The sequence below is a fragment of the Symsagittifera roscoffensis genome, chromosome 4 (genome assembly GCF_963678635.1).
Source record: "Symsagittifera roscoffensis chromosome 4, txSymRosc1.1, whole genome shotgun sequence".
NCBI lineage: Eukaryota > Metazoa > Xenacoelomorpha > Acoela > Convolutidae > Symsagittifera > Symsagittifera roscoffensis.
Genome location: NC_087065.1, coordinates 59,295,552 through 59,310,915, shown reverse-complemented (window position 1 = coordinate 59,310,915; position 15,364 = coordinate 59,295,552). Strand labels below are relative to the sequence as shown.

The following is a 15,364-nucleotide window of genomic DNA, read 5'->3' as shown; positions in this document are numbered from 1 at the left end:
GTTTTCAGTCGTTAGGTTGAGAGTGTTTGGAGACACAACGCACAGCATATCGCCGAATTAGGTCAAAGTTTGGGATTGCATAAATTTCAAATTTTGGTCAGTATTTGAGATTCGATCAATCAAAAATACTGATGATCTAATAGATTCAGACTCTAGTGAACTGAGATCGAAGTTCAGATCGGAGGTGACAGGATTTGAGATGGAAGTTGGGTTGAAAGGAATTGAGACCAAACGTTTGGTATTTCAACTGGTAGTTGATCAATATAGTAATTGAGATTGATTTTTCTGGTGATCACCTAGTAAATAAAAGATATAATTTTAAACGCTATACTAAACATATGCATATATTTAAACGGAATCCGCAAACAAAATGCGGATTGCACTTACAATTTGCGGATTCCACTTACAATTTGCGGAACCCGCAACAGCTCATATTAACTATACAAATATCTTTTTGTTTGTTTTTGGATTCCGCAAACTGTTCTGGATTCCGCAAGGTTTTGCTCTCATATCTTTTTATTCCGACCACGCTTATTAAATGACTGCAAGGAACTCTGGATTTATCGTATTATTTGCAGCCCACCTCAGGTTCCTCAATGACGGACTACAGACGTTTAATTGTGGTTTTCTCGTGGTCACAATTCTGATTCGCAGTGGTACGTTGTCCTAGTGTCAAAAATTGGCCGGAAAAGTTTTTTTCAACAAAACCATAAGGAAATTAAAAATGTCAAAATTACAGTTATCAAAGCTTAAACTCTCAATTTACTTTTTTGTTAACTTACATACTTTTGAAACTCGTATAATGTCTTTTTAAACTAATTCCACCGCACTTTTGTGGTAAACGAACAGCAGAAATAATAGTAGAAACGGAAAAATTTATTTTTTATTTTCAATTTCAATCTGTGCTACTTATTTGAGTTTTCCCAATGATCTGCGTTCATATATTTGTCTCTTTTTTAAAAATATGAAATTGGCTCGGAGATTTCTACGCTTTCTGTGCTTCTTACGCAAAATTGTGCTCTTTAGACTAGAAACATTTTAAAATTTTACAAATTGTGTTTTATAAGATTTGTGATTTTTCTAATTTAAGTTCAAAAAACCGCTAAAATTGATGAAAATGCATTTGAAACCAAATTTGTGAGAAAACAATCAGTACGACAAAAATTGTTTAATGAGAGCTGTGAGTGCTGGAGTACCGACCTGAATAAGAAGATAAATAAAATGTATAAGGTACCAAAAATATTTTGAAAAAAGCGAAAGCAAAAGTAAACCAATGAAATCAACTCTAGAGTGCTGAAACGGGGAGTCCAGATATCATGATAAAACTTTACCGACTCAAAGAAACAAATGAATAAATTACAATAACGGCGCCATAAAAACTCAAAGCTAAGTTTAAGTACAAAAACTAAAATTTACCGACTCAAAGAAACAAATAAATAAATTACAATAACGGCGCCATAAAAACTCAAAGCTAAGTTTAAGTACAAAAACTAAAATTTACCGACTCAAAGAAACAAATAAATAAATTACAATAACGGCGCCATAAAAACTCTAAGCTAAGTTTAAGTAAAAATTTAGCCCGAACAAACTTTGCACATATTGCAAACCCAGAATCCTCGTTATTGTAATCTTCTACAATGATTTAGACAAATTTCTTCAGGCGTTACATAGTTTTACAAAGGTGCAGACAATATTTGTTCCGAGTTTTGAGGAAAAAGACAGAATGTGCATGCTTGGGGTGATTTTTTTTTATTGCGAACAATTTAGACATTTTAATTAACTTTTGTTTGACGCCATCAAATTTTTTTAATTTCGTGAGCGAGCCCAAACGTAAAAACATATTTTACTTGTGATCAATTTTATGATTTTACAGGAATTTACATTGCTCAATTAGAGTTGATTAAGGCAATTAAAATTACACTTTTTCATAAGCGCGTTTAAAATGCAGCAAAATAATCCAGCTAAAATTTTTCCTAATTGAGTCCACACTTGTTAACTATTCTGAATAATGCTTTTGTGGAAGCGAAATATGCCACTTCATGTGTTTCCTTTGGTGTTGCAACGTAAATATAAAACAAGAGTATAAATGCATATAAAATAAGCACAGTTGGCCGAGTGGCCTAAGCTAACGTACCGACAATTGACGTAGGTTGGAGTCCCCAACCTGCCCATGTATTAATATACTAAAATAGGGGGTTGTATCCTATTTTAACTGTTTTTTGATTCTAATTCCGATTTTAATTAAGGCTGACCGCTAAAAAGGAGCAATTTTTCTCAGGGCATTACCGACCGGTTCTTGTGGCTAGCTTGCGCCAATTTGTTTTTGAAGCTGAATATTGGTGATGAATATTATTGAAGTTATGATGTTAAACTCGACCGAAATGACGATAAGTTTTTGCCGATTTTAACATGTTTTTAGCATATTTTTGATTTACAGAGACTAGGCGCAATTTTTGGCGCCCCACAAGGGGCGCCAAAATGTGCGCCTAATCTCCGTAAATCAAAAAAATGAAGTGGAATGTTTGAATTAGACGAGAGAATTTATCGGCAAAAACTTATCGTCATTTCGCTCGAGAGAGTTTATCGGCAAAAACTTATCGTCATTTCGGTCGAGTTTAACATCATAACTTCAATAATATTCATCAACAAAATTCAGCTTCAATAACAAATTTCCACTTCATATGTTTCCTTTGGTGCAGAATATCAAAATTTATATCGTGTTTTTTACTTTACACGAATCAAACTATTTAAATCTAGTTTTCATCAGACTGAACGAGACAAAGTAAACCAAGTTAATTGATTGAAAATCTAAACAGCAAGAATAGTTTCAAATGGTTGCATACTTTGAAACATATTATGAAGTCAAATCCTTGCCCATTGAAGAATAAGCGTTTGAGTGCTAAACCAGGAAAAACGATTTTGTTTTTTGATTTTTTTGGTTTGCTGAGTTTGATTTTCTTCTTTTTGCACGACATCCCTGCTAAGTTAGGAGCAATGATCAACGATTTTAATCGACCTTTAATTTATCAGGATACCCGCGTTGAAATCAGATTGAAAATTAGCGACAACAAAAACAGAGATAGCCATCAATGAATTATCGATGTTCATTGTCACCATAGTAATTTTTATCGATAGATTATCGCTAACTTGGCTAACTTTCAGCGATAAAACAGCTATTAAATTTTTATCAAAATGAGTAAAAAGAGTGAGCTCTTGTGGATCGATCTCACAACTTTCAGATTTATAGACCTGTATGCTACTTCTGTGCTGATTTTCTACGGAATATTTATTGAAATAGCTCTGAAATATTGCAGGTTTAGCTATGTGAAAACTCTGATTTATACATGAATTAGTGGTGGAAAATGGCGATCGTTGTGATACCATTTAAAAAACGATATTTAACGGTGGGACTCCAACCCGGGCATACAAGTCAAAGTTTTTGCATACTTTTAACTACTTGTCCCGCTGCTGTGGCTGTAGCTGAACCTTTGCTTGCTAGCGCTCCCGTGAATTTAGAGAGCTGATTTGCAATGGGTCAGTCCAAGGTTGCAGCGTCCTCAGTACTGTTTTCAAGCACTATGTCGACTGCAACCGTTTAGAAACTGATTGTATGTTGATGCAAGCTGGCAAAATTGATCACGAATCGAGGTTGCTGCCCAATCTTTTTCCTCACTTTATGCTTCGACTTTTAAAACTGAGCCTTCGTCAGTGCTCGGCCGAAATAAATAGTCGAAACAGGTGTTTGGTTCAAGCACAATTTCTAATTATACCTCCAGCAGGGCCGAGCACGGTCGAAATATATCTAGAACACGATCGTAATTTTACTCCAGCACGGTTGAGCACGAGCCAAACATACCTCCAACAGGGTTGAAAAATACCTCCAGTATCGTTGAAAAATACTGATTGTCCTGCGGTAATTTGGAGTCAAAGAGAAAATTTTCTTCCAAACATCAACATTTTCTGTAACATTATTGTGGCACAGTAAAAATTGTTTTCAGTTTATCTGTTTATTTCGGCCATACAGTGCAATATTTGGCCACGAGCTGTGCAGAGTGTATTCCCTAGAAAGATTTAGAAAAATAGCTAGAAGGTGGTGAGCAGGTTAGTAGAAGTGTTGAAATTAAATCAGTCAGGTATTTTGTATCGAGAAGGCAAAATTGATTAGCTACTCATACTGTCAGAAGAGAAGGCAAAATCTATGAGCTGCTCATACTAGAGCTTTTGCCAGTTTGAAAAAAAATTCAATAACAAGTATAGTCTGCAAAGTAAATGATTACTGGAACCAATAATTTTCGCTCAATTGACTCACAGATTTGAATGTAAAAAAATTTCAGAATGTAATGTTAGCTCGTAAAGTTCAACGATGACAATTTGCTGTCCACCAAGAATGAAAACTTGACCAACGTTTCGAGTCAGCTGGAATTTTTTATTTTACCGAAACGATTTGAAACTTTTTTTATTGAAACTGAATGCTAAAAATTAAAGTTAAATGTTTTAGTTTTTCAGGCAGAAAAAAACGGACAACAAAAAATTAGAAACACATCGAAGTTCAAAAAAAAAAGTGAAGTCAAAAATATTTTCAGTCAATATATTCATAGCAAGCAGACGAAATTTCTTGCAATCCAACATAAACCCATGTCAAATTTTTGAAAGGAATGCTTAAAAAGCAGTTGTTCTAATTCATTTAAATTTTCCGGTATTACCATTATGTGCATCGACAAGATTTTCACAAAAAAAATCTCTATGACGATTAGTTTTTGACAAACGTTAACATCAATTTACAGTTATTGATTTAAAAAATTTACACAAATTTTGGTATGAAACTACATTGTTAAAAAAACCAACCACCGTTGACTTCTAAGTTTTATGAAGTAGAATAAAATAACGTTCAACAATTTGAATTAATTAAACAATTCTTAGTCGAGTTGTTTGGAGGTTTCTGAGTCACAAACTCAATTTAGACATATAGGTTTTTGAATAAAAAGAAACCAAATAAAATTCAGGATGCAATTTTTACTAATAAAACTTAGGAAACAATAGACACATAAGTTTTGATTTTTTTTGTCCGGCATCGAAAAATTGACTTGAATACTTCCAGGCAATTCATTTAAAACTCTTTCAATTGATTTGGGAGTTTCAATGAGTTATAATCTAATTGATTAATTTAGGAAGTCAATTGTTGTTAGCTAAGGCTTTATCCTGAAGAAAAAGAAGCCCAATTTTTGTTAAATTTGGTAAGTATTTTTTGTATTGATGTTTAAATTTAATTTAGAATACTATGTTGTAAGCATCTTGACTATGCATAAATCATAGTTCAGTTCGTTTTTTTTTTGTAAAATTTCAAAAAAAATAAAAAGCGATGAGCCACATGTTTTCTTGGTAATGAGCCAGTTTTTCAAACATTAGCGTTTCTTAATATATAAAATAATCATTAGAAAAATATTATTCAATCGATACGTAGAAAAAGACCAGTTGATTTTTGAGTGACAAAATTTTTGATATTGTAGCAGCTACTTGCTGTTTCACAGCACTGACACGCTTAGCAGAAGCTGTCAAAATATAACCACCGTTTTCTAGCAGCAAATCCTGGCCTCTTTCTCAACAGTAATTTGCTGAAACAGGACAACAATTTTGTCGATTGATGGATAGAAATCCATTGAAGAAGTAAAAACTGGTGATGTGGCAAGACAAAATCACAAAACTATTAGCAAGAATTAGAAAAAGTGTCCGAGAGACAAAATAAAGGTCTTGGTGTGAGAAAAACTGATCAGTTGAGGGACGTTGTATTATAGTTATATTATAGTAGTATAGAGTTGCGGAGATGGGTACATGATTTGCTGTCAAGGAGTCCGAAGCATCCAATTAGAGACAACTTTATCGATAAGCCCTTTTAGGCTGATCCTGAAGTTTTCTTCTCAATAAAAACTAAAACCAATTGGCTGATTTTTTTTGTGAAGTATAGCAAACCACAAGAGATAAAGTGGTTGAGAAAATGAGAACAATCGAAAAAGACAATTGGTTGCTGGTTGCAATCAATCATTACACTTAAATCTGGGACCAGTTAAGGGGCTATTTAGGGAACTAATTTTTGCGTAACGAGAAAAAAACTTGAAAAAAAAAGAATCTTTGTTGTCTTCTGCTCAAGTTTAGAAAAAAGTTGCAACAACTGTTGAGGGTATACTCAATAATGAGAAGAAGTTCAAGAGCAAATTACTTGTAATTAACAAAAGAAACGACATCAAAGATCATTGGTATTCTAAGATGAGGCTAACAGGTGGGCGAATCACCCAACTGTACGGTATACCTAAGGAAAACAAGGCTGAGACACCCTTGCGACCAGTTCCAATAATTCTGGGCAGCTCCTATGAAAACCATAATAAAATGTTTGTAAAAGAGTTTTGATAGCATAGGTTGCGCCAATATCGAAAACATCACTAAAGATCCCAGAGAATTTCAAAACAGTGCTCTAAGTCCGGGTGAAACAATAGTATCTATTAACGTCAACAGTCAGAATTCTCTTCGTGGACTTCAAAAATCTGCAATGAAAATTTTTTTATTTTTTTTTGCGTTGTGCAAAGTATATTTCATGTATAATGATTCAAGTTGTGTTCCAATTGATGGTGTAGCAATGGGAGCTTACCTATCTGTCATTATTGCTAATTTACGGCTGAAAAAGTTTAAAATGGCATTGAAAGAGGAAAAAGCGGCGGGGTTCGAGCTAAAGCCACTGAATGACAAGAAAGGCTTGAGCTTAATGTAAAGCAGAAAAAACTTTGTAGCCGCGTTGAGAACATTGGGAAGCATACTATACAAATAGATTTTTACCTAACTTACCTAACTAAAGTTTAATGTACTAAACTTTATTGTACCAACAATGTCACATGAAGATGACTTTGATAGTACAGTTAAAATGCCGTTCGATTTTTTGATGTCGCCAAACATTTTTTTTGCAAATCGACAGCTCAATCTAGAGTACAGTTTTCCAGACGGGAAGTTGCCGTTCCTGCTACTGAAAATAATTTATTGCAAGATAAGATGGTAAGCTGCAATGATTATCAAAAAGTAACATATGATGGGACTATATTGACCTACAGGAGCCCTGCCTCATTTGATACAGGCGTAAGATTCTCAACGGCCCTGTATGTAGAGTTTTAGGAAAATCTCAAGATAGAGGAAAATGAAAATTGATTGGGCGGAACGACCGACAAATTAGCAACCTAAAAAATGGACCGCACATTTGGCAGCAGACGTCCTGCGCGTAATCATGGGGGATAGGCCCTGTACAAAACTAGGAGTTCTTCAATTCAATCACCCTAAACTTTGAAGATCCTAAAATGGATTATTCATATTAGAGGTAACTAAAGCCAAACAATTAAACGCAAGTTACGAAGTTTAGACAACGTTCAAATAATTTTTACCTCAGGAAAACTACAAGGGCGTTTAGCATCGCTAAAATCAGAACTTTTTACAGACTTCAATTCAAGGGTGGTTTATAAAGTGTCTTGTAGTGAAAATACCTTCAACTAATTTGGTCAACTGTTCGGCATTTTAAAACAAAAATTGAGGAGCATAATAAAGCAGACTCAGCGGTAGGCCTCCCTTTTCAACAATGCATACTCATGAGGAAATAGCGCACAAATTGGTTGAGAAGTTATAGAGAGGTCGAACAACGAAATATAACTGTAAACACTACGTACGATACATAACAGGAAAGAGAAGCTAAAGAAATTTTTTTGCTAAAAAGTAAATTTCAAACGTTTTTGCAACTATGTGCATCGTCAGAATTTTTATAATAAACTAATCTAAATGACGATAAAACATCAATTTACAAATGTTATTTATATTGAATCACATAAAATTTGGTTTTTAACCATCATAATAGAAAATTAGCCAATCACAGTTGACCTCTTAAATACTATTAAGATTAAAATATTTTTAACCTCTAAAATTAATTAAACATTTGTAAATCAATTTGTCTGGAAGTTTCTGAGTCATAATTTCGATTTAGACATGTACGTTTTAAATAAAAAAACCAAAAATATTTTGGGACTAAATTTTCAGTGTTAACTCCCTGCTCCTAAACTCATCGCGCGTGTTCAAGACCGGTTTCTCTTTCTGATTTGTTTTGCCTCTAGTGTTAGCAATTTTGTTTGGTTGTTTGACTCATCTATAATTTCCCAACTAAGATCTGCGCTATTTCCCTCAAGTTGGCATTGCTGAAGGTGGAGGCCTACCGGTGAGTCTGCTTTCTTATGTTCCTCAATTCTAGTGGTCAAATGTCGAACAGTTTGTCCGACATAGGTGGAAGTGCATCCACTACATGACACTTTATAAACCACTCTTGACTTGAGGCCATTAGAAAATGCTGACTTCAGTGATGGTAAACATGATTCTAGTTTTTTTGTGGTGAAAACCACTTGAACGTTAGTTAATTTTCGTAACCTGTCAGCAAAATATTGGCTCTGGTTACCTCTATATTGCACCATCAGCATTGGCTGGTGAGAGGAAAATTTCTTCAATGTGAAGCAATTGAAAAAAATTTTCAAGTAAAATTGAAGAAATTTTTAGCAAAAATTTCTTCAATTTTACTTGTATATTCGTGATAAAACCAAAAAACGAAGAGCTTAAAATTCTAACTGTTTTCCCATTAAAGGGCCAGTAAAAAAAACTTTTAATGATTTTCATCAACGTATAGGGAATTTTTATAGTGTTTTTTTTATCGATACATAAAATATGGCCAATTTTTATTTGAATTACCGAAATGTTTCAAATTGTAGCAGCTAGCTCCCTGTTCCACAGCATCAACGCCCTTAACACATGTGAGAAAAAGCAATACGAGAGCCTTGTTACAGCAATTCCTGGCCTATCCCTTAATAACAACTTGCTGAACCAAAGCAAGAACCTCCGACGATTACTGGAAGACAGTCCACTGAAGTAGAAAAAAGTGGTTGTGTGGCACGACGTGGTGAACAACGCCATTAACAGCCACAGAACAAACAGTTATCGCCCAGCCGGTGCCGAGGAGCTGACATACTATTTGAAGTCGAAGAAGCAGCAGATATTGGCGATCGTTTACTGCAGAAGGGAAGGAACGCCCGACTTGTTTAGTCAACTTCGTGGCACAGGAGTGCTCATTGTTTTAGCTACAAAACGGCTACTCTCCAAGAGCAAGCAAAGCGACCCGGAGCAGCTCATGGAATATTTAAAGCTGCGCCAGAGTGCTGAATTGGAGCTGAAATCTCTGCGATTGGTAGTGGCACACAAAGAAAGGCTGTCAGAGCTGATTGGCAATATCAGGGGCAAACAACAGAGACCAACACAAACAAGGAGGAAGGCGAAAGCAAGACGTGAGCAGAAGCTGAAGGCAGAGGAAGTGTCTGCGCTTCAAAGACAGGGGTGAGAAGTGTGTGATTTGTTTTGTTTTGTGCCTTGTGAGTTTCATTACTCGTAGCCTGCAAAACAATGACCACAGTACTTTTGCCTGCTGTTTAGCTCAGACAAACTTTAAAAAGAAAATTTACTTGGAAAACTGTGTTAGACTATTTAAAATTCTTTTAAAAAGTTCAAGTATCTGTACATAGATTGAAGTTTTCTTTAAAAAAGTCTGAAAAACAATCTAATACCGGACTTTTTGATCCGGATGAAATCATAAAATATTTTAATGTGAAAAGTTTGTACACCAATGTTCCCCTGAAGGAGGCAATTGAAATTGCTTTACAGAAGCTGTACAACCAGGAGTCTCCTCCTTAAATTCAAAGAGCAACCATGAAAAGGCGTTTGAATATGGCGGTCAGCAAAGTATATTTCATGTGTAATGATTCATGCTATGTAAAAGTTAATGGTTTAGCAATGGGCGCGTCCCTCGCTGTAATTTTGGCAAATTTATGGCTGAAAGAGTACGAGTTTGCCCTAAGACAAGAAATACCGGTGGGAACGGAGGTACAGCAAATTGATGACAAAAACGGCTTGTGCCCATGTTGCAGCAGGAAAGTCACATATAGATCAAGGGGGTTGAATGCGAGAGTTGCCGAAACTGGTATCATCTAAAATGCGGAAAAATATCCGATGACGAATGCGCATCAATAACCGAGATAGTCTGGTACTGTGAAAGCTGCTGCCGAGCTAAGAGCAAGGAGAAGGATACTCCCCAGGTGAAATTGTTCCTCAGGTATGTGGATGACATTGTTGGAACAGTCAGAGGGGAGCCGAGTTGTCTTCTGGATACCGCCAATTCTCTTCATCCAAATTTGCAGTTCACTCTAGAGAAAACTAATTTGGAGGGGAATTTGCCGTTCCTGGATTTGAACATAAATTTATCGCAGGGTAGGCGTGTAACTTGCAGTTGGTATCAAAAACCAACAGATACAGGGACTATACTGAACTATAGAAGCTGCGCCCCCAACTCAGTGTAAGCGTAGTGTTATCCAAGGCACTGTACACAGGGTTTTTAGGAGTACATCCAGCTGGGAGCAATTTCATAAGGCTATGGAAACTAATAGGGCGCAATGGCTGACAAATCAGTACCCTGAAATTTGATCCGCAAAGGTGGATTCAGACGCCTTGTTCAAAATCATCGAGGGTAAGGGCAAGCCCCTGGATAGAAAGAGAAGCTAGGCTGGAAGAAGCTCGATGAGTTTAGAAGCAGCCTATATAATACTAGACTACCCAAATCACCGGTTCATGGAACATTGTTGAACAAAACAATTAGTATTACCCAGCGACATTTAAGCATACTAATTGAAAAATTTTTCGATAAGACGACCAAATATGAAAAAATTTTCAAGAACATTATGCAAAGAATTTGTTCTAACATATGATGTAGTTGAAGGAACACTTAAGTCAGATTTCAGAAAGTTGTCCTTGAAAAAAAAATGTGGCAGTCCAATAAAAGGACTCGTGGAATAAGTTTTAAGTTCTTACTCAAGGTTTTTTCTCCCAAACATTAATTTAGGATCTACTTGTAACATTCGCCCGGAAGTACATATCGACGGGAAAAAAAGCTAGGTTCTAAGACGACTGGCCAACGTCTAAACAGAGCTCTATACGTTTTCCACCGTCTCTACCAAAGCCAGTTCTTTTGGTGGTCTTTCTAACATCGGGTCGACAAAAACGTTACTGTTCTCCGGCTTCGACCAGAATGCTCAAATTAACTTAATTACATGCAAAATTAGTGAGCTCATGGCTGGGTCTCAGTATCCCCAGACCACGAGGTCACTCATAAAAACAGGGCTACTACTACTTATTATATTATTATTGTTTTTGTTCAGTAGATAAAAATCATCATCTCCATTCTTGAATCCGGGGAAATAACAACCTTATCTTCCTTCCGGAGGGCTGCTTTCCCACCCTTCACCGTTGTTGTGAACGGCTTTGCAACGATTGTAGCGGCACAATCGTTGCAACTCGGAACGGTCTCTGCTAACTCTGCTGTTTTCTTCGATTCCGATATTCTATTTTCTCGTAGTTATCTTCGTCGCAACTATTGTTGTTCTGATTTTTTCTGGTTTTCTTGCAAAATGGCGGTTTTTGCCGTTTCTCGGAAGTGCGACTTCCCAATTCGAAATTTTAAAATTACACAAATTACCAGAATATCTTGACGTTCACCGTTTTACTAATCGTCCCAATAACGTCACTTATCTCTTAAAACTGTCAATTCGGAAGGTTAGCTGAACAATTCGAAATCGCCCAAACTGCATTTTCGCTGATTCTGATCGAATGTCACATACTCCCCGGACAGCCCGGTCAATGTCCCCAGTGAATCTCGCAATGTTCGTAAAATTGGTACAGTGTCATTGAGCAGAATTTAGAAAATGCACGAAATTATTTTATCCACGTCATATCGACTCACTGCAGCATATAAATGGCATCATACTACACTACTATAGCCTTCCAAATTCTTTCACTAATCTGCTTTTTGAGGATATGACTCAAGATAAAACCTTTTTTCTGACTTCCAACATCAATGCCCTGATTTAAAACTTTTTCTCCTAGGTTTAAAAAGGTGTTAGTTTGCAGGACAGTCCTGCCAACCAACAAGCTAAAATTATCCTACTATGCTTCTTCCCTTCGGAAATTTTAGTTGTTTTTGTTCTGAATATTAAAATTAAGCAACTCTGTGGTTAGAAAGAACAATGAAACAATCTCCCTCTTCAAGAGATTACCCAAGCCTTTCATGTCACCACAAAGTGATCAGTTTTCCTAGTTGATTAAAAACAGTCATGCAGGCTATAATATTTAATTATAATCTTTACTCAAGCCTTTCTAAATAAATAGTAGGTGTCTCTAAAGCCACTTACTAAAATCAAAATACAAGTTTATAAATGCAACAAATTCTTCAATGCTCAAAACTCAACTAAATGTTTCAGTTTTCAATTACGACTTGGTTGCTTAGTTTCTCACTTGAGTTCTTCTCACTCACATAAAACAATCGTGAGTTTCAACTTCTTCTTTTCGTCACTTCTTTGTTTCCTCTTTATTCGTCGTTTAGAAGTTCTAAAATTTTAGAAGAAAATTTTTCTAATATCGGTTCTTTTTGCATCTTGTCTTCCGGCCATTTGTCAATGCTCCATCTCCTCCTCCTGCAACATTGACTCTGCACTTTCAGTTTCTGTGTCTTGCAACACATCGTTAGCTATTCTGACGCTGTTGGAAGCAGTCCTCCAACACTTCTGCTCTTCTACTTTTTGTTTACAACAAGGTAGGGGACCTACATTAGTTTCTCTGTTTCTGCAGAAGCTATTGTGGAGACACAACGTCACGTTTCTCTCCAAATCTTGCTTCAACATCTCTTCTTTCTCCCTTCCATCACGTTCACTTGTCCTGGAAGTTCTCTTCACAGCGGTGTTCACTGCATTCCGATGAGTTACGAAAGCTCGCTTGAAAGCTCCCGCCCCAATGTCCAGCTGATACACACTGTACACTCTGCCGTGCTTCGACATATGCTTCTTGGCATACTCATACAACCATGCAGTCATGTTGGCTCTAAACTATGGCCTCATTTGTCTCTGTGCCCATATCTTTTTCACTTCCATCGGAATGTTCAGAATCTTACACGTTGTCTCAAAAAGATCTAAACCTTTTAGACAATCCAATTTTTGCAATTGTTCTCGCGTTGGAGCCTCCTGTCTATTGTTCTCCTTCCCATGAGCTTCCAGCCATCGTATCGCCATCATAACTCCCACTATCACTACTGTTATGGGCCGTGATGAGTCTGGTAAACCCATGGAGAGCAGCTCTCCAGAGTCCCAGATCAACACCAAATTACTACGCCCGGGATACCACCATGTTTGCAGCAAGCAATGGCAGGGAAACTCATCATGTGTTAACATGATGCTCCTCCATTTACGCTTTCCCGAAGCTTCCAGTAGTGGTTCCACTTCCATCAACACTCGGTGGACTTCATCATTCTCATCTACTGCATTGTAATCCCTAACGGTTGATCCTCTCTGTTTTTGTCTTTCAAAGTCGCTGAAGTTCCCACTGACGTATCCCATGAACTTCTTTACCAGTATCGATTCCAACTCCCACTTAGTTATCTCTGAAACTGCTGAGAACATTTGCACAATAACTCATAAGATCTTTCTGACATTCTCGCTAATCTCACACACTTTGAAAATGAGAAAGCTTGATCCATGATCGTTCTCGTCCTTTTTACATCCACAGCTACAAAATGCACTGGGTATCTGCTCTTGCACATTGGAGCTAATATCGATCCCACCAAATATCGCGCTCCCAATGGTCTGCGATAAATTTCACTGTGCCTGATGTTCATTTCTGCCTGGATCGCTTCCCTCCATTTTCCTATGTGCTTTTGCTCAGTTTGCAAAACTCCTGGGAACACTTCTACACTGATGGCTGTGACCATCTCATGTTTCTGTTCTAGATTCAATAGTGACTCTAAAGAACCAAACTTACTGTAGAATCCTAGTGCAGTCACTAGATTCACCTCGGTTCCTCCATGGCAATCTGCGATCAATTCCGTTTCCGTCTTCGCTTTCATCACAATGTTCCCAAACAATATTGTCAACTGTTTGTGTTGTTTCTCCAGGGTTTTCACGCAATCTAGACTTCCACAAACATGACCTTCCTGTCCACAGACTTCTGCCAGACAGCTACCAGGTTTAACCCGGTCTTCTGGTCCCCAGCCAGGCAACTCCACTTTGTCTTCCTCATTGCTCGTAGAGGCTGTTGTCATCACATTGTATATGATATTAAGATCACGCAGGTTACAGTCCGCATTTAGTTCCCACTGTACATCTTGCGTTGCAAGTAGTATCGAATCAGCGTTGGGACTAGGACACCATGATGGTCTCATCCGTTCCCACTACCATCAAGCTCGTTCTCAGTAATTCATCTGAGAATCCCAATCCAAACTCCACTCGTTTGTCGGATTCTGGCACGGAAGGTGCAGCTACCTTTTCTTCTAAAAATAGTCCCAGCTTGGTCTGCGGGTTAGTATCGCTTCTAATCGTTGCAATTCTCGACGTCCAGAACCTCAGCAACACTGCTTGCTCGTAACCAAAGAAGTAATTGCGTATGTCTTCACTGAAAAACGGTTTGTACGCTATCCCTATGACTCCGCACACGTAACTGTAACTGTATGACTTCTTTCTGATAGGTCCACAGTATTCATTGGATTTTGGCAGTGCACCCATGGATTCCTTAGCGAGCCTCAGTTCTTTGTTCGAGAATCTCCTGATTTCGTCTATTTTCCTCATGGGTTCTAGCTCTTTCGTTGTGCCTTCTCCCTGCCGCAGTCAATGTCCTCGTGCTCATTGGCACAGTGAAAACGGTCACTACCGCGCAGTTGAACTTTTGGCAGAGGGTAGTAAACAAGCACACCATCATTGATTCCCATAGTGCTTCTTCCTCATCTGAGCTTCTCGAGATGTTATTTGTCCCAACTAGGATCGTTACATTAGGGATGCTCCCTGGGTTCATCAACTCCACCATCCGAAATAACTGGGCTATCGTCGCGCCTCCGAAAGCCATCACCGTGGTGATCCAGGAGGTCCTCAAGTTTGAGAGCACTCTGACAAAACTGTCTCCTAGTATCAGATGTGATGTCCCCAGTGGTGGTTGCTGCAGGTTTACTGCCGGGTTCCAGGTCGCTCGATTGAAGCAAGCTCTCAGATCCGCCTCCGGGACTCCTGTGAAGTTATACTTCAACTGATTATTCTTTTGCACATCCATTACCCGTGACACTTTCTTCGCCGGCATCTTTCGTATCTTCCGTTCTGGGACTTTGAGCTCCCCATTGGTAGCGTTGCATCGCTAACTCCCCTTTTTGTCATTACGTCTTGGGAGAGCCATACTCTGCTCGTATCGTCGATCGTTCCATAGGGTGCAGTCACCCCGGAACATA

The 15,364-nt window shown here is 37.7% G+C and overlaps 1 protein-coding gene across 1 annotated transcript in view; it reads left to right on the top strand.

Moving 5' to 3' along the window:
- The first annotated feature begins 530 nt into the window (after nt 1-530).
- The window catches only part of LOC134844629 (arf-GAP with GTPase, ANK repeat and PH domain-containing protein 1-like), a 67,059-nt gene continuing 52,225 nt past the window's right edge, over nt 531-15,364 (top strand). The window contains exon 1 of the mRNA XM_063861408.1: nt 531-540. The gene's annotated coding sequence lies outside the window, so the exon portion shown is untranslated. The remainder of the gene's footprint in view (nt 541-15,364) is intronic.